General features: G+C 31.2%; 1 protein-coding gene across 1 annotated transcript in view; it reads right to left on the reverse strand.

Annotated features, from left to right (window-relative positions):
- LOC106720206 (insulin-like growth factor-binding protein complex acid labile subunit) overlaps window positions 1-20,163 on the reverse strand; it is a 62,129-nt gene extending 41,966 nt beyond the window's left edge. The window contains exon 1 of the mRNA XM_014514794.2: window positions 19,951-20,163. The gene's annotated coding sequence lies outside the window, so the exon portion shown is untranslated. The remainder of the gene's footprint in view (window positions 1-19,950) is intronic.
- Window positions 20,164-21,647: the final 1,484 nt, after the last annotated feature.

Below are 21,647 nucleotides of genomic sequence, written 5' to 3' on the forward strand. Positions count from 1 at the left end.
GAAAAATGGAGGTGTTAATGTCGCTTAATAAATATGATTACAACCTACAAAGATTCCTCTCACAGTGCCCTTAGCCCGAATTACTTTACCACCGTTTTAAAAAATACTTAATAATTCAGCGTCAATTGGCAATTGTTTTCCATATTTTTTTCTTTATTCTACTATTTAACGACCGCTTGCATTGTCTTTTATATTGAAATTACATAAAAAAAATCAAAAGTATGAAACCACTGATCTCTATAAATAGATAGGCCATTGATTCATAGAGTTCATTCTATCCCTATTAATAGTATGAATCCTCACCACCGCTGCCAAAATAGCGAAGATCAAATAGGAACAAAATATCACGGTTTATAGCTTGTCCATGTATAGAGGGCCGTGTATAGTATAAAACATTTTGTCCATAGTTTTTGCATGTCAAAGTGGGTAACCATTGTTCCGCACGTGTTCACTATTTGTCTTGCTCGCTAGATTTATAACAAAGCCGACAGTTGCGTGTCAAATGGAATTTTGTTGCTGCGATTCTCTTTGTGTTTTCATTTCAACGTGTAAAATCGTACTTTGATTTGATAATTAATTATTTAGATTACTTTTTACATAAATATTACCGTATGAAAATCTAAACGCAAATATGGAACATTAGACTCGTTTCTAATATATAGACAAATATTGATATGTACCTATACATATCTCCAATTTAAGCTGCATCTAATAAGTCTACTTTCTACACAAGCCGAAACATGTACGATTACTATATAATTCTCATCGTATATTAGACACAAAGTATATGAATATAAAATGAAGGTACAAAATTAAAAGTAATTAAGCTTTGTTAATTATAGTTTTAAACACATGGCACATGTTTCACGCGACTGACGTGACCGAAGTAGTATTTAATATGGCACATATTTTATGATGAGATTTAACACAAGTTTTCATGAAATAAATAAAATATTTTAACGTTTTGTTTAACACGAGTATCCTACGCAATATTAGTAGAGACAAAAGTGGACTTATTTAAAGAAATTTAATATAAACTTAGATTGCTAGTCAATTTGACCTAAATTAAAATTTGTGATATCTAGTTACCCTTGTTAGTTAACACGTTCAGGGCCCTGACTCACCCTCTTCACTTTATTCCGTAGAAATCCTACTAAACGTGTTAAGAGCATGTTTATTTATTTATTTATGAAATATTTCACAGTTTTCATTACGAAAGCAAATTTATCTAATTTCACAATTAATGACTTGCTGTCAAAAAATTGAAATAATTATTGAGGTTGTACTAAATAAATCAGAAACAGCAACTAATCATTTGTCATCCCTTTATGAACAGGGGCAATAGGATAACATGAATTTACGATTCTCAGTTGTCCGCTTCGGGTACGAAACACATTTAGTGATTGCCGTAATTTATGTTCATTATACGAGGCAGTCCAAAGTAATGTTTAATCGCGGGCCCTTGCTTGCTTTAATATTTATTATAATATACAATTAAATGTTAATATTTAACTAAAATATCTGTATTCCACTCTCTTTTGACAGGACTGATTTCATGAATCTTTTATAGCATAATAAAAAGCTTAAGACAAGAGACTTATTTGTACTGCTTTGAGTTCTAAAGAAAACTTTTTCTATATCATGTAATTTAAGAATGAATAAACCCTTTTAAAAGAACGTTGTAAACATTAACGCAAAAATCTAATTTACTTAGTTTTTCAAATGCGAATGAACGTGCAAAATAATTTATCCAAAAGAAATGTTATTAAAATTCTATCCCACCAAACTATAGCGAAATAGAAACTTCTTTTGAGTACCGTACGATTTTTCCCGCGAAAAAATATTTTATTTTTCTAGAGAAAATAAATTTGATACTTCTAGTATGCTTAAGACGTATATTTCTTCATACGAATTTATTTTAGTAGAAACAGTACTTGTAATTTTTCACATGACTTAAAGTATGTATATTTTGACTCTTTTCCAAAGCTACAGTAAGTTGAATTTTTAAGTAACTATTTCTTGTTTTGACTAACATATTTCACCGTATGCGTCAGGTTCGCAGCAGTGGGTAGTGCTATATCTTTACATGTATAACTCGTACATGTATACTTCTTAAATACCTACCCTGAATTCTAAATTCTTTAAAATCAAGAAGAAGTCAAACAATCTAGTTCTTACATCACTTTTGCACGGTACATGCTTACTTAAAATAAAAAATACAAACAAATAAGCAAACTTTAAGTATGAAACATATTCCATAAATTCTTAATGATATGTCCCTCAGCGTTCTTTATTTTCGTAACAAATTGCCGACATATTTATTGCGTAATTTCAATGCAAATTAACTTCTTAATTGCAACACTCTGGAGACGACGCGACGATTTGAGCCGGCGAAAACAAAATTCAGTTTAACGAGCAAAATACAAAATGTTCGCGTTGGTACAAAGTAATAAATTTAAATTTTGTATCGCTATAAATTTTAACAACCTTTTTCGGTACATGACTCCGTAAAGGGTTGCGTAGGTATACGTAAAGCGGGTTCTAAAGTAACAAGAGTTCCACAAAATCTTATTCAATATTGAGCTTAACGATAATTTTAAATTTCATTAACGCGTAAGAAACAGACGTAAATTAAATAACCGTATGTTTCTTCTGACGAAGTACAATTACTAAAACTCATCCCTTACATTCTGTTCGAAAAAGCTGAGATAAAATATCTTTTTGTACGGGTATAAATCGAACATAATTTGGTAAGTTCATTTAGACTTATTGTGAAGATTTAATCATATCAAATATAATTCAGATAACTGTTAAACTAAATATGAAACGGTATACCCGGTGTCGGCACCGACTAGTTTGTGACAGTGACAGTGACAGACGAGCTGCAACCGCGAAATAATACCAGTCCCACTCACTGCGGAATTGCTGTCGATGGGCTCGAAACTAGTCGGTGCCGACATCGGATATACACTTATGTGTTAACTGTTTCATATTTAGTTTATCATAATGTCTCACGAAAGTTTGAATATTTTAATTGAAATGTTTTTGGTAAGATTGTCTGAAGCACTGCGAAATACAACCTGCAATTTTTTTACGAGATTAGTCTCGGAAGTCGGATACTTTCAAAGCCATGGTAACGACCCGTCGACATTTATTATTCAAGATTCGCCGACTCCTACTCATATATATATTTTTAATATCGGCTAATAGACTCTTTAGTGATGTATGAGCTTTACTTTGAGTAATTATCGTAAAAATCTGTGTACATAACAAAAATTTAAATGAGAAGTAGTCGGAAAAAAATGCACAACAATCATATCTGGGAGATGTTTTGTTTTCAAAACAATAAAAGGCATTAGGAAAAAGTAGTTCTGTCAGCGGAGTTCAGGCCTCAAAGTCAAATTTTTCCCTCATATCAAGGAAACGAGGACGCGAAGTCAAAAAATTGCTAAACTAGCTTTAGTCCGCGACTTCATCTGCATAAAATTAAAAAATAAACGTAGTCTATGCTGTATTCCAGACAGTAATCTATCTCTGTGCCAAATTTCATCCAGATCCATTAAGTGTACGTTTTGAAGTGTTCAGCACAAACATCCATTCAACGGCCCATCTAAACATTCGCATTTATAAAATTAGCGTGATTAGTAAGATGTCATTAGTCTAATCCCAAGCGAACCCATAAACGTTTCCGGAATCATAAGTAACCTATGTGTTCTTCCAGACTTTGTTCTACATTTGTGCCAAATTTAATCCAGATCCTTAAAACCCTTTTGTAGATACCTTCTCGGAAACATCCAATCATCCATCAAAACAAGCATTTATGATATTGGTAAATTAAGATTCGTAAGAAACACCTTACGAGAAAGTGTCAAGTGGAGAGGTCGCGACCCTCAGGAATGAGGAAACGATGCAAGGGAGAAACAAGATTAGTAAGATAATTGTTTATTTAGTAATAAATGATGTTAGAGCGTCGGTGGGTCAGGGGTTAAGCACTTGACTTACAATCAGCAGGTCCTGGGTTCGAATCCTGCCATGTACCAATGTGTTTTTCGATTCTCGATTTACATATGTACATTTATCTGACGTTCTTACGGTAAAGAAAAACATTGTGATGCAACCTCCACATATCTGAGAAGAAATTCAAAGATATGTGTGAAGTCAACCCGCACTGGGCCAGCGTGGTTGACTATGGCCTAGTCACCCCTAACTTAGTGTAGGCTCCGATCCCCTCAGTGGGGACGAATAGTGAGCTGATGATGATATTATTAGATTATTACATAATAGCTCTAACTTTAGCATAGAAGATGGAATGTCTTCTAATTATTATTATCGAAGATTACGGTTGTGTGCGTACTTGTCCCTTCAGGCCGTGACTCTGTGATCAATTAATTTGATTATGTACAATATTGAAGGCAGGTGCGGAGTTAATGGCACGTCCTTGATTAAGATTAAATTAAATCCCCCGAGCAAAATCGTAGGCATACATAGAATTAATTTCAAACTAACAAATTTTGTGTACGAAGAGAAACTAGTGGTCGGATCACGCAAAACCATCTATTGTTTTATAATACTTGTTTCGTGTCTGGCGTCGTTCGGGGGAATGTAGAACAAAGAATACAAGACTACGATTGCTTAAAAAAAAGTGCTGGAATTAAATAAGAATGTGAGTATATGGTATCTTTTCTTAACTGGTTAAAACTATTTAAATTAACTTAACGTTTTCGCTGCGCAACATTTTGAATTTAAACGTATTTATTCAAAGACGTCCAATTTAATATTAGATTTTGTGTTTTCCGTATACACCTCTCCGACGCTGTATGTAGGTAATTTTAAACTTAAGAGCATCACTTTTAAACGATACGTACAGTTGTGGAAGGAAATCCGTAGTGTTTTACTCACAGAAAAATAGCCATGTTACTTGCAACCAGATAAACTTCGCCTCTTCTTACAAACAACTAAGTAGGTAGCAGTGAATTGCACAAACGACGTAAAACACGTATTAAACAAGTTCTACAGCCCCAAATCCTCAACAGTTTTCAATGTATAACTTGTTGCGTTTAATGATTAAAAAATTTATGACTTACCCAGTCAAAAGTATCTGCAACCTGGAAAGGTTAAATAAAGTGTTAGTATCAAAGAAAGACGGATCACTTTAAACGGAAGGTTTTAACTAGGAAGGTTTGTCACGATTAATTTAATATAACTTTTTTATAACTTCCTTGTGATATCACAAAAAGAATGTAAAAGAAATACTTTATTCCTGCAAGTTTATTACAAAACATACCAACCTTAAAAAACCACACGTTACATTTTACAATATACGCACCGACTGCCGGTCGCAACGGTTATCGAAACGTAGAAAAATCAACGAACTGTAAAAATGAAATAGTCCAATAAAAGACGTTTTTTTTTTTTAAAAAAAAAAACTACATATATATTTTTGAATAAAAGCTGTTACGTTTTTTTTATGCGATTTTTTCCGTTCCTATGCTTTTACAATTTTGTACGTACATTTTTCTTATCAGATATATTGATATTATGGAGTTTATGTAGTCTATTAAAACACAGCTTTCATTTTAAATGAGCGTTAAGCATTTTTAATGGGTTAAATATCCTTATTTAGTCTTATCTTCTAATGGATTTCCTTTCATTTCTAATGGTAACCGAATGAAAACCTTTCATCTTAGTGAAACTAACACGAACACCTTTTTAACTTTTTCGTATTTTTTTACCCTCCTGATTGTTGGCAACCCAATTTTCATAAAAGATACATATAAAACCTAAAATAAGATTGATGAAAATACCTTGTAAAAAGTGGTTGAAAGGTTAACCAATAATACATTTTAAATAAAAAGGTTAGTAGAAAGTTAAACATTACCGTGAGTTTTTATAACGTTAATGTATTAACGTATCTGGGCATAAATCGCTTGGAGTAATTTCCGTTGTTTTATTCTTTTTAATTCTAATTTCTTTTTCAAATGGTTAATGCATTTTTTACGTTTCAACCTTTGATTATCAAAGTGAAGTTAAAAATAAAAATTGTTTATTACTCAGTAATTGTTTAATTTTTTATTATGTATACGGAAGTCACTAAAGCTGTTTTATTTTTTATTCTGCTCTGACGAAGTCATGGGCGGGAGCTAGTACTTAAGCTGTACCAAAATAGATCTTCCATTTGAAGATTAAATCACAATCTGACTACACAAAAATTTAGGTTCCAAATATAATTTCTGTAGCATGGTTGTACCTAAAAACTATCATAAAAGTAGAAATCTAAACATTTGTTAATTGCTACTTCATATTTAATTAAAAATAAAAGAATTGCCATCACAATAATTTCACTACCTTAAACTATTGGTGTCAAAACAGAACGACAATATAATTTAAAACTATAACCGTGGGTTTTTGAGAACAAAATGCCCGTTTAAAACATATTGTTATCTCTATTTTATCAAAGGTAATGACAGGGATAACGATATGTTTTAGATAGAGACTTTGGTATCAGAGGCCAAAGGCTAATAGTACAAGTAACCTCACTTTAAAATAAAACTACTCCTCCGACGTTAATACAGCTTGGCATTTGAATGCGAAATGAAGTTCCATATGTGCATCTAAATTTAACGCCTGTCTTGAAGTTTCTGAATGTCATAAGTTTACTTGAGAATCGAGAATCAAGTTAAGCTTTGTACGTCTAGACTTGAATAAGAATAGAAGAGATTTTAGTCTACTTTTGTGAACTGAGGCTAAGCTCGACATATAAGAGGCGTTTAAAGCATTAAGCAATAGCGCTTTAAACTCCATTTTATTGTAGCTTCTACCATGAATTTATGATCTTACTAATATTATAAATGCGAATGTTTTGATGGATACATTGTTTGTTTGAAGGTTTCTTCAGAACGGCTGAACGGATCTTGATGAAATTTAGAACAGAAGTAGAACATAGTCTGGAAAAACACATAGGCTACTTATTATTATTTTTTTTTTAATTCCGCGCGGATGGAGTAGAGGGTAAAAGCTAGTATGTACATAAATGTATTATACTAAAATTAATATAGTTACACTCAAAGGCATAGGCATAGCCTGAACGGGTAAGCAGAAATTGACGCTATCCTTTCGGCACACTTGTTTGATCCTTGCACTCATCTCATGTTTCTTACATTAGTGAAAGAAGTTAAAAAAATAGCCATTTTTAAGTAGAAGGAACAAAGAAAAGTTTTATATTTCTTCTAATTTACTATTTACAAATTTTCTTAAACAAAAACATTTTTTAACAACTTACTTTTAAAAACTGAACTATAAAAAAATATGTGTGAATAGGTACTTGCTAACAAACGCTACGTCTCGTTCGAACATAAAGGAATAGATTTAAAATTAAAAGCCTTTGTACGGCGAAAAGGCTTTTATACATCCGTATTACGATCGTAAAGTCGTAATACCGTCAATTTTATATCGGTAGAATATGTTTTTGTTCGATAAGTTTTTTGCATATTTAATAATTTAAGCTTTGTAATATTTATAAATAGTTTAAGAATGTAAAAACATGTAATTTACAAAGAAATAATAATATTCGAATTCCTTTGTACTAGAAGTCTGTAGAAAACTGAATATTTTTTTAAATTGTATACAAATATCGTATTGTATACAAATATTTAACATTAATACAGTAAATATATAATTATTATTTGTAGTAAAATTATAAAACAAAATCACCTTAGTTAGGTAGTATAATAATATGTATAAATAGTATAACGGTACTATAAATAAAGCATTGAGTTAAAACTTCAAAGCAATTAAAACTTTAACCGCACTCGGCTGAGTTAATTCGTTTCTACCGTCACACCGATTTCCGTAGGAATGCTATTGCGTTATAGTTGGCTTTATTTAAGTTGCACTTTCCTTTTTAAATAAAAATTATATCGACATACTACAAATATACAATTAAAAGAAAGCCATTTATGTGGACTTAATTATCAACGACATTGCTAAAGAATATAATTGCCACACAAAAATGCTATTATTTAAAACGATTAATTATTTGATAAATAAAAAGGTAATAAATGCTTTTACACTAAGGCACTTAAAATTTCCAATTTAACGTATTTTATAGTCAAAAATAATATAAATGGATTGAATGTAGGTTTTGGCACGGGTCCGCCCTCAGCCCCGGGGAAATCTTGAATATCAAGCGAAATTTATCGACATAAGGTTGTCGTCTTGCGCTCTCAAACAGGATAATGTATTTGCAGATACTTTGTGTTCCAAATTATTCCATTTCATAAAGATTAAATATGATAATAATGATGATCAAATAATGATAATTAAAAAAATATATTTTTTTTTTCTTTTTTTTTATTTATAAACATTAGTAATTTACTAAAATTAAATGAACGGCTACAGTTAGATGAAAAATGTATTTCTAAATAAAAACTTCATTACCATCTAATAAAAATTAAACACAATATCTGTTGGACAATTACATGACAATAGTATCAGAATATGAATTAGAATGTTGTTGATTTGAAAGCTATCAAATTCTAAATACATGCTCGTGATTCGAAACATAATCTGGTACGTAATGAATTAGGGTATTCAATTCGTTGGACCAGCATAATTGTGTAAAGCGGGACTTCAGTTGGTAAAGCGAATTGACACTAATTAGTCATGTCAGTTAACCTGAAGCGTTCCATTGAAATTATGCTAACGATTACGTGATTTTGCCACAGGTCAATTTTTAAATGCAATATTAGTTCAACTCATTCAACAGACGTAACATTTATTAAATACTAGTAATACTTACTCATTGTAGGAGTTTATTTCGAAAAATTATTTAGTTTTAATTTAATAACTTTTAAAAATACGTAAAATAAATTAAGTTACAAAATTAACAACTCGTCGTTAGTCGCTGTTTAGGATATTTATAAATGTAAAAGGGGATTTTTTTTTGTATGTTCTCAAATATTTCGATACGACTGAAAAAGTTGAATCCACTTGTTTTATTCAAATAAATTTTTAATTGGGTCAACGTAGAAAATAAAAAAGGAGATGTTAAAGAAAAGCTTATCAAGTGATAGGCTCTAAAATAATGCAAAATAACTACCCATGAATTTAGTGAGACAGTTTTAAAAAAGCTCTAAATGCTTTGTTAAATATTTATAAAACTCTAGTCATCTCTTTCTTAAAAAAAAACGTGGGTCTCTAAATAAAAAATAGGTTATATCCGTCATCCAATTGCACTTACCTAGCGAAAAAACCAATAACATTGTCACAACGTATAAATATTTTTTCTTTCGTGTCTTTTTATTAGTAATTCTCAAGGTTATATGTAAAAAACTGCCAACATTTTTCAAGCTCCTTTCAGCTTATACGAATTAATCTTTTGCTCTCACTAAGAACTTTTTATCGTAAAATGCTTAATCAACGTCTCAAACCAAAGGAAAAGAAAAAAGAGACTTACAACTTAAATTTAAAAGTGATTTATGTTCAAGAAGATTAAGACTGGACTATTATGCTACCCTTTTTAATTTTTTAATTTCTAAAAAATTAAAGAAAACATTATTTATAAATCTGGAAATTCATTTTCTTTTTATTAAATACATCTTTTGTATAATAACATTAACTTTTGATTCTCTACATAGATTGTTATTATATTTTATCTCGTATTGTATCTATAGTCCAGCCATTTCACCTCACGCGAAATAGTACCTTCGTGAATCACTGTCAGAAGCTAAAATGAAACATTAAATTATGGTCTACGTGAAGGAAAAGGTAATGGTCTTGTCTAGTATGTGAACTTATCGCCTCGACTTTTATAAAGGTTGAATTTTAGATTTTTATCAATGAACGAACGATTCAATAATTGAATTGTGGAGTGTGAAGTAATTATAGATGAAGAAAAAAAAATAGTCAGCATAATATAGAGGCCAAAATCTAACTTATTTTGTATAGAATCAAATTATAAGTCTGAGTACTTTATTTGAATACAATGTTTTCTCGTCCGATCCGTGCACGTATTGAAAATCAAATGGAATAGTCTCTGTCGCTCTATTTGTGGAACGTGTCATGATTGTGGCGAGGCGAACTTCAGTTAACAACATCAGTAACCACTAATTGCAGATCCGATGAACACGGCCTGATAGAATCGTTAATGATGATTGCAAGTTACAACAAAGATAAATAATTTATCTTATATGAATCATTTTGTTTTACATTTAAATTTATTAATCTACCCACTACTTTATTTGATAGGTCACCTGGCTGTTATATTGTATATAATTAATTAACCTTTAAAGTTGTTCACAAACTTATTTATCAAAATTTACATGTAAAATTTTCAGCTGAATAATTTAAATTTAGTTCAAAATTCAGATGTTATTCTCGAACCTGGTTTAGATAAATAACGTTGGCGACGTTCCCTGCAGCGTATAAACATAGATGGACTAGTACACTTGTTTAACGATTATGAGATCCGTGAGATAGTGAGAGAAAATTCTCTGTGCTCACTAGTGACCTCGCTCAAAAACTCTCCTCGCTTTGAGAGTCAGACCTGTTGGAATAATAAACTGCGAGCACCACATTTCATGCATTTTTATTAGTGTTACGAAACTATTGCTATATTTCGCTGCCACAAACGTGTACAGCCAAATATTTATTTAGAAGCATAAAAGAACGTTGGTTTATGTAAATCTGCATGTACTTTTAAAAATGACATTCTTTTGTATGAATGATTCAAACACGATTAAGCAAATCTTATGAGTAATCTACTTTATGAGATGTATAGGTGTAGTCGTTTGTAGAAAGGTAAGATGGCTTATTAAATCAGTTATACACTTTACTTAAACTACAAGGTCGGGCAAGTCACTTTGAAAGTCTGACTTATTCGACCCTTGAAACCATTGGCTTTTAAATCTAATCGATCGCTAGACTTAAATTAAATAAAGACAATTACAATGACAAGGTTAAGGACTATTAAATTAATTAATAGGTAGATTATACCAATTAGGTATGTATTATATTAATTACATAAGTGAATTAAATTGTTTAAACTTTCGTGAGACATAATAATTAATTAAGAACGGCTTAACTCACGTCTGATCGTCCGGTGACGGCACTGAGTAGCTTCGGACCCGTCAGGGGTCCATCTTCAGGGCGAGTGAATAAGAGTGAAAAAGTTAATTACATAATTGAATATTGATTAATAATGTAAAATTAAAAACATTTTCTGATATTTGTAAAAAATTATTAGATGAAATAAATTATTATTATTTCAACTTTAAATCACAACAATTCATTTGTTATAATTGACGCAACGTGAACTTGATTGACCTATCATATTGACGCAGAGAACTTGCTCCATCATGGTCTCATTAAAACTTTTAAAATTATAAAGTATTAATTAAATTAATTTGTGATTTAATTGAAAGTTATATAAATAATTAAATTAAAAGTGTTAAAGATTCAAACAAAATGTAAAACTTTCATATCCACTTTCTGGCACTCATTTTTCACATACAACATATTTGTATAAACGCTACACTGACTTGGCAAAGAGAAAATTCAATTTCCCTTGAGAATTATGCAACTTTCATATAAAGGTAAAACAATCTAGAAAGTTGCGGAAACGATACACGGATATCTTAATGTAGTTGATGTGACGTATTTTTTAACCATAGCAAAGAAGAAAATTAAATTTTACAGACCCCTTAATGGTGCTCTAGTTTACTTTTGTACTTTTTGCTTGTTATCCCTCTCACTATTTTGTAGGACAAAATAGACAAGAGATCAATAAGGCTATTTGTAGTGTACACTGTGCGCACTACGTCATTTCGTGCATTTCAATAGCCTATTACGAAATGCGGAAAAAGAGCTACAGAAATACATTTTGTTGTACTTAACTATATTATCTTCTTTCTGCATTATTAAATAGTATTTAATGCAGAGATACTATGCACAGAAAAATAAACCTTTTTCCATAATACAATTTTCGTAAAATATACTCCTCATAATATATTCTAGATTTCTTTCTCTTTTATAGACGCCGAAACCGAAGCTTAATAGCCTGGGGTTTCCGGAGCGTGTCAAAGCGGCGGAAAATTGAAATGAATGAATGTTTCTTGAAATTAATTTATACTAAAGATTTCTTATTAGAGTATGTCTGTTTTACTTTTAGTTTTTTCAAGAAACTGAATAAAACTAAAGTTAAATTATTGCTTAGAAAATCTGAAATATACAAATATGTTTTTATGAGCAGTACCTTGAAAGGGCAATAAAGTTTACCTTCGACGATGGCTGCTAGAGGTTAATATAAATTAATGGTTGCCAGACATCGATAATATTTTATCGTCTGTGCTGAAATAGTAAAGACTGGAACAAATAATGTGCAAGAAATATTCGTCATAATAAATTATCGTAACCAAATTTTACTAACGCACGGACAGAAGGGTGTTTAAAAGGCTGCTGGAACCACTTCTTACGTTTGTGTGTGTATGACAATGAATGAATGTTCATTCTATTGTGACCTGTGACCTAAACGGCCACGATCCCTCAAGAAGAGTTTCTTTCAATGCATATTCATTCCCGGAGTGTCACAAAGCATATGGTCTGTCGGGTTTATTCATTTTTTCTTAATTTACGATAAACAACTTTGTTTACTAATTTTAATGTTGTTTATAAATTGTATACACAATATAAGCCAATCTAAGTAACCAATAGTTCAATTATGAGTTACAAATAAAAATAACTAAATAACAAATTATAAAATAAAATTTAAACTTTAAAATTCATTAAAATAATTTAGTTACGCGCATGGAAATTGAGTTTTATTAAATGACCTTTATAATATATTTACAATAGAGTGACGTAATACGTTGATAGCAGTATTACTATCAGCTTAAATGTCACAGTAACAGGTTACCGGAGCTCGATACGAAGCTGGAACAAATGATATTGTTAGCTGAAATTTTCAGCGCTGATTTACGATGCTGAAAATTTCAGGTATACAGTTGTGATACTACATCTGTGTATAATAAATTCAAATGCTATTGTAATAAATGGTAAGTACGTATTGTGTGTTGTGTTTGTGTGTATTATTTTTATCAATCAATATATCTGTACACTTTTGTTCTTGTAGCAAATTCCATGTTTCAAAGATTTTCATTTAACAATGAGACTTGTAGCTGGAAATCAAGACTTTCACGTTGTCCATTTGTGACAAATGTTACGATAATGCTGTACTATATATTAGGTCGTTTATAATACAAAGGAAGAAAGAAAATAATGTAAAAAAAATATTATAAGCATTTATTTTACTTAGGTTGAAAAAGAAATAGAGACATGAATGCATGTTAGAAAAACTAATGGCAGTTGATCGAAAAAATATTGAGAAAGAAGTATCATTTTTTAATAAAATGCCAAAAGGGTCCAATGTTTGCCATATATTATACTTAAGATATACAGAGAAGTAGACCCTGAGATACGAAAATAATTTAAACAAAACATTCGACTGCGGGATTACTTGCTCAAGTAATTCTAAGCAAACAGTGAGAAAACTCAGCCCATAAAGCAAAATGCGATTCTATATCCACGTCATAAAGTACGATTTTCTTACCATTTATCTTCTTTAGCATATTGTAAATTGAAGTCATTCTTAGAAATGTACCATGTACACGAGAACCCAAGAGAATGTAATCTAATCTGTCTACAATTTAAATCTCTCTCCAATATTGAAGGTTATTTATACTTTTATATCACTACATATCTAAACCTGTGATCGATTGTTGGAAAATAAATATAAAATCAAAGATTAATGAAATGAAATAATGTGGAACCTCAAATTAAAAAAAAACCAAAAGATTTAGATGTTTTAATTCGGTCGCATTACCGCACGTTAATGTATAATAATTAAATGAAAAAAAAATTAAAAACAAAATTTTGTTCTTGGTAATTAAAAGATTTTTTTTTAAAGATGCAGAATAGACTATTCATCAAGACTATTCAAATGAGCCCAAACTCGATAACTTTGTATGGTTTCATTGAGTTATTCCTATGTCAACATTTATGCTCCATCATCAGGTTATAATTTCATTTGCAAGATTTGATGACAAATATGGGGAAAGGTGAAACTGTATAAAAAGAAGGTATTATATTGGATATCCTGGGAGACGATGTTTTCTATTGCACATTATTCAAATTAAAAAACCCGTTTATTTCCAAGCATTTATAAAGATCTGAATTTTGTCTCAACTTTCTTTAAATTAAAAAAAAAATGTTAATAAGATGTAATGCTATTGACAACCAGAGACTACTTAAACGGTCTACGCGTTCTGCAAAGTTGGAATCGAGTGCCGTGATAAGAAAATTCTTTTAGTGAAATTTCTCTAGGGCCCAAAAATTTTCGGATTTAGGTAAGCTCTGGTAAGTCCATAAAAATACTGCGGATTTTGTATAGTAAATTTCTAAATATATAAAGAAGTATTTTACGTAGATGAAATTAAAGGTACTAAACCTTTTGAGCGTCGGAGGCTCAGGGGTTAAGCACTTGACTTGTAATCTACAGGTCCTGAATGGTTGAATGGTTGGTTCTGGTTTGAATCCTGACATGTACCCCAATGTGTTTTTCGATTTTCGATTTACGTATGTGATGTACATATTCGACTTTCTAACAGTGAAGGAAAACATCGTGATGCAATCGAAGAAATTCGAAAATATGTTTGGTCAACTAACCCGCACTGGGCCAGTGTAGTTGACTATGGCCCATCCGAGCGCGTCTGATGACGCTGATGATGATGAAACCTGTTCAACTGTTTTTATATTCAATAATTTTTAAATTTCGTTCAACATAAAAAAAAATTAAACGAAATTTTTACTTTTCATAGAGATTGTTACTACAATTACTCCATTTAGAGCCAAATCATTAACAAATTAAGCAGAATTTTAAAGTAATTAATATAATTGATACAATTTAAAAATAAATTGATTATTATTTGTCACTTCTTGGTACACAATATTTCAACGTTTTAATACAAGGTTTAATACAATATTAGAGAAGGTTTCATTACTTTGAAATGTTGTTGTTTTCATTTCATTAATGTAATGTAGAATATTTAAGAAAATTACTATGTTATTATTGATACCAGGATGTGAAACGCCCAATGTGACTTGTAAAGGACAGATCTACAAGTCGATCGTAAGATCTGTTCTACTGTATGGATCTTGGAATTTTGGACCACCAAAGTTTCTAATGATGATCTAAGATGGATGTGGGGTGTGACTAGAGAGGATAAACTTAAAAATATGTATATTTGAGGAAGTTTGAAAGTAGCGCCAATGATGGAGATATTGATAAGCAGAAGGTTAGCTTGGTTTGGTCATGATATGCGGGGAGATGATCACATAAACAAAAAGTAATAATATGAATGTATGTCAAAGAAAGTATGGATGGATTATGTGAAAGAGGATAAGCATAAGAAGGGGGTAAATTCAGATATGACTGTGCCGACTCTCCGTAGGGATAAAAGCAGTGTGATGATGAGAATATTAGTATTAATTTCAATATCGTTATAGTTTATTGTCGGGACAGTAACTGAATTCGTGAATATTCGCAATTTAAATTATTTCCATGATATGGATATTTTTTCAATTATGATGATAAACTACTTGTTACACTAATGCTATGAAATATTCGAGTGTAAACGAACAAAAGCAGTAGGTGAAAAAGCGTATTTCACTCGCCGAAAGACAAGCTTGCTATTGGTGAAATAATTTTTCAAATCGCTAAAGCATTTTTCGAGTTATTTGTAATACAGAAATCAATAAAAATTATCATTATTGGTTTCTATAAGTGATTGTAAGCAAACCATTTCTAGTTTGGAAGTGAGCCAAATTTATACGCTCCTGCAGATGGAATGTGTTGGATCGATTTATCTGATCTAATAAACTTCTGCTTCTGATTATAATCGAATCTTCTAACATGCTACAGAGATTTTAGTTGCAGATTTCAAACAGACGATTCCATCAATGTTATACGAAACAAATTTGGTTTCTATAATTTTAGTTATTTTCATTTATTTGATGATTTATTAAAACTGATATGCACACTTCTTAGCACTTTATTTAAAAATATATGCGTGATCCTTTTTAGTATTAAAACATAACCGGCCTTCTTGGTATGTTAGGCAATAAGATACTAAAAAGTGAACAATTGTACTTTTGTAATGGTAACTCTTATTATCTCACACAAAACCGAAATATCCATGGCAACGCTCTTCAGTAATAGGGTCCAAATGACTATGATAAAGGAAATACGTGACCAGGATAAGCAAATGTTGCTCCGTTCATGCAAAAACCTCACAATAAGCGTTTCGTTCAAAAATTGACTTTTTTACGGTCGAACGTGTTAGGTGTAGCGGATGAAATGTATGCCTTCCCTTTATGACCGAGGGAAATTAGCCATTACCCGCTCGGATGGACCCCGTATTACTCACACTCACAATTGCCATTAGTTCCAAACATAACGACGCGCTACGAACAGCTACGAGTTGCTACGAATTCGACGAGCATTTTCCTGCTCCGAAATGAGAAAAATTATAGGTTGATTTTTTATTACTCATTCTTCTCAATAGAAAAATGTTAATATATGAAGTACATATAAGTTCAAAGTAAAACATTAACAACGTCATATACATACATGAGGAACAAAAGCGTAAATATAAAAAGGGTTTGAAATCTTTTTTTTTTTAATTTGAATGCGTCATAAACTGTTCTATTTTGCAGGAAAAGGTATGTTGTAAATAAAACATTTTTTCAAGTGCATACTCCAAATAAAACATTCACTGTAAAATAATTTGTAGAATAAATGAACCACAGTGAAACGTTTAATATTATCTCACTGAAATATTGTAAATGGATCCATATAAATCACACACTCGATGTTATTACTGATTGCTAGCCGAAGCGAATAATTAAAAATAAATTGGACTACAGTCGGCGAGGGTCGGCGTAAGAGTATTACCTCTCGCGATATAGGTGACGTTAAAATTGACTTGATAGTATCGTAAACCGCAAAGGTGAGCAAAACCGAAAGATAGTGCTATAAAAAATATTATACAAAGAATAATAAGTAGTGCTCCAATTGTTTTTAACTATTCGACATTGATAGATAGAGGGCAAAAAATAAGTTATGCCGTAGCACCCTCTTCGTGTGAATACGGAAGAAACCCTCTCCATATTTACGTGATAACGATGATTATTAATGGTCATGTCTACATGAAAATATAACTGATGGCTTAATTAAATGTGTAATAAAAAATCTACAAATGCCTAAAATGAAGACGTACCGATAATAAAGACACTGTAAGAAAATGCCTTTGCGAAATCCGTCGTATTACAAAGAGTTATATCCTAAATCACCGAGTTAAACACTTTGTGAAAAACTCGCACAAAAGTAAGGTTATTGTAAAATTTCTATCAAAGCTTATTCGTGCCAGTTGTTGACTGGATGAATTTCAATATTGCAAGATGATAACAAAAAAGTACTATTGTTTTTTTTACACACGATTCATTTTCATGAAAACCTATCAAAGTACTGTATTATTAGCAAAAACAAACAGCTATTATCTAGAATCCCGAAAATAGCATGTATTAAAATACAACAGTTTTAATATAAATATCATAAATATGAACGCCCATATATGAATGTAAAAAACGGGGTGGCTAGGTATCAGAATTATTATTAATTGAGATCACTTGTACTGCGCTTGAGCTGTGGTAGTGGGTAATATCGGATTCAAGGAATATACTCAATGACTTCACAACTGCCTATAATTGATTCACACAGCTCATGTAGAACAAACAATGGTATAGCAACAATCTCTATTTCCAGAATGACGTCTCTTCGAACACCGCTCGTGTTCTAATTTGGATTTATTCATATTGATTTCTTCTTCTGCTTGCGACAAATATATTTTGTATCTTTAATTGTAGAACAATTTGTCTGGTTGATTAAATGTTTTGAAATTTAGTAATTAATAATGTAATAAGGTGGATAGAAAATGACACTACTTAACCAAAAGATAGGTCATCTCGTGACTGATTTGTTTTCCCTTTATCTTCATTATAAGAAATAATTCACAGATTCTCTGTTAATCTCCTGTTAATTCAATTAATTTGAAATTTAAAAAAATACTAGCGATCTAATAGTATTCGTACGTTTTGATCAACTTGTTCTCCTGTGCATTATACTAATGTTATAAAGTGGAAAGACTTGATTGTTTGTTTTTTTGTAATGTATGTTGTTTTAGTGTTGGGAGGTTATACTATCCCGGGTGATATATAGTATAATTATTGGTAGATTTTGTTTTTAACTCCGCGAGGTTGAAGTCGCGTTGAACCGCTTGTAATTTATAAATTCACATATGAGTACTACATAGACATACATTACAAATTTTACAGAAATATACTTACATAAGAGCTAACTATCCCTAACTTTTATACTCCCAAAAGTAACCTAAAAACTTTCCACCTCTCGACACGTTTCCACTCCCAACATTTCCGTCCTTTTAAAGGTAACGAAAAAGTAAAGTTCCAACAATTTAGACACAAAAATCATCTTTCCTTTGTTTAATAAAAAGCACATTTTGCAACTATAATTTTCATTTTGTTAGTACTTAGTACTTACTTAGTACTGTGCGGTCACATGGTTCATAAGTAAATTTGTAAGATTTGTAAAATGAATACAACAAATATAATATTTACGAGGTCATCCAAGTTACATAAAACCGAGTATGTATAATTAAAAACAACTTATTTTCAACTTCTAATAGTTAATTGTACTATAATTACAACTTTCAAGGCACGCGATTCAAAAATATGTGAATTATTATTAAGTACATACTCATGTATTCTTTGGTTCGTAAGTGTTTTATTACATAATATAATAATTTATTCTTGTTATATAATCTAAGACGTTTTACATATGAATGTGAAATCATGAAAGAAGCCTGCCTGGATGTTAACAAAAATTAATGAACACTGTAATGGGAAAAGATGGCGCGATTTTTTGTAAATTCAACTTTTTAATCTACGTGCCCCTTTGTTACAGTTTATTTTTCGGACCTTACAATAAAGTAAGATAACACAATTAACTACGTAATTTGAATAATAGCAGAATATGATGGCGGTCCTGAATAAATTGTCCCCTGTCCTTGCATTATTTCTTTGTTATTTTGTATTGCGTCGGGCGTATACGGAACTTTTAATTAGACCTACAAATGCTCTAAGCTCGGCGTCGTTGGATCGTCTCCTCGAATCGTTGCCTAAATTGAAAGCGGTCCCGTGAAATTTCTCATTCAGTACCAGAGAAAAAGTACTGCTTATTTTCTGTATCGGATTTTTGAACCGGGCTTATAAATTACTTTTATACCTAAATCTTTGAAGGTTTCTTAAGATTAAAAGACGAAGTAAATTTATTTCTACTTACCAAAGCTTTGGTATTTTTTAATTATGCTCGTTTACTTATTCCAATACTATACAGAATTAAATGATTTTTATTTAAGCTCTTTATTTGCTTATTTTCTTTTTGTTATTACTTTATTTAATATTCTCGTTAAATGAAGTAATAATTAAAAATATGGTTGATTATTTGTTAAGTATCTTCAATATTTATTTAAAAGCAACTTAAGAAACTATACAAAATGCAATACAATAATTTTACATACTAATTAAAAATGTCCTCTGTGAAATTGAAATTCGAAAACAATTATTTCATATACTTCTTCATTTTAAATTCTTTATATTTTCATTCTTCATTCATTAACTTTATATTTTTAAATAATAACAAGATCATTGCAGCATGTTAATGCCAGTCCGGGCGTAATTAATACTTTTAGATGTTTTTTTTGTATTTATTTACAGCTTCGCAGCATCTCGTTATATAAAATATAAGAAAAAGGAACTTACCTTCAAAATTCCCGTCGGAACCCCAAAAAGGCGCGGCCTTCGAACTTCTTCAACGAAGTTGCTAAAAAAAGGCCGCAAGAGTGCGCAACAGGCGACAAGACCACGTGCGGCACTTCAACTAATAAACTGGCATTTTTTTCACATAAGATTTTGCACTGTTTTTGTGATATTAATGTGGAGTTGAGACCGGCGTGATGGACGGCGGGCCGGCGTTCGCCCCGCTCTGTCTCGCGCTTCGCTCTGGCCACGGTACCACCCCTGCGCCCCGTCGCAATCCCCGCACCCCACGCGCGCAACCCTCCACTCGTTTAGTGTACGCGCCCTTTGTGGCACTCGAAACCATTGTTCACAAACGATCTCTTTTGACAATTTTAAGCCGCAGAAAGTAGATATTAGTATGCAAGTTGACTTTGCCACCAAGATGTTACAATGAGGAGGAAAGATACATTTGTCACGTTATTTGAACCATTTCAATGTAACTAAACATTGATTTAAAAATTTAAATACAAGCAATAATTATAAAGAAGCTTCAAGTAAAAAGGTTAACGTGTCTGTAGCACATATTAAATCGAATTGCCGATTGACACATCACAAAATATTGAATTTTTTGTGTTATTCAACTACTAACCTCTACATACATCTTATTTTTTACCCATTTAATTTTCATTAAATTTGAAATCAGCTGACTATTTAGTAAATAACTTTTAACTTTCAATTCACAAATTCAGCATTTCATAACAAATCATAACCTAGGTAATCATTGCAAATTTGGAAATTGCAACGAAAATATTTTATGGCAAAATTACATTGGCAAAAGTATAAAGTTAAAATGGATTAAAATGGATGCAGGTTCTTACAAATTTAAAACATTGATTGAGTACAATGTTACAAGCAGTCTCGTAGAGGAAGTGCTACGAAGAAGATGAAAGTCGACAAAGTGTACGCCAGTAAAAACGAGATAAAATAGTAAAACAGCGTTGAATGTTGTAGGAAAGAGCACATCTGGCTTTTCAAGTTAATGTTGTATTGCAACATTGTCTATATTTACTTATTTCCCGTTGTCGCCATGCTTAACAATGACTGTAATTACTACAAAGTGAAAAATGGAAATATTAACAAAAAAAGGGTTGACTGCTTTAATAATATTAATTATAATCCTAATAAGCAATTTCTCTTATCCATAAATATTTAAAAGATGTTCGCAAAGCGTCCTATGAAAAATCCTAAAATATTTATGGTACTTATATTTATTAATTTACTTTTTAATTATCCCAACAGCATAAAAAATAAAGTTATTATTTGGAAAATCAACTTTTCAAAAAACGTTTGAAACCATAAAACTGATAATTATTCTACGAAGGCAATGTTTTGTGTTTTTTCGTTACTGCTTCGTTTTGCCGTACTAGGAATTCTATATACATCCTCTAAATTACGTCTATCGTATTATGTGTCTGTCGAAAAAAAAGAAATAATAAAAACATGAAAGGACGGCCATTTTGTATATATTTATTCAGTATCTCACCCTTCGGACATTAAATAGATGTACAAGACGACACGAATAAAACCTTAGGGACACACATAATAAGCAAGGGGGCAGCTCGGAAAACCCGACGCCCTCTTTATATTATGTCACCGATTGACTGTGAACTTTAACAGTTTGTAATTTTACTAGGTATATTAGTCGTTGCAAATTGCGA

This window comes from Papilio machaon, chromosome 4 (genome assembly GCF_912999745.1).
Source record: "Papilio machaon chromosome 4, ilPapMach1.1, whole genome shotgun sequence".
Lineage (NCBI taxonomy): Eukaryota > Metazoa > Arthropoda > Insecta > Lepidoptera > Papilionidae > Papilio > Papilio machaon.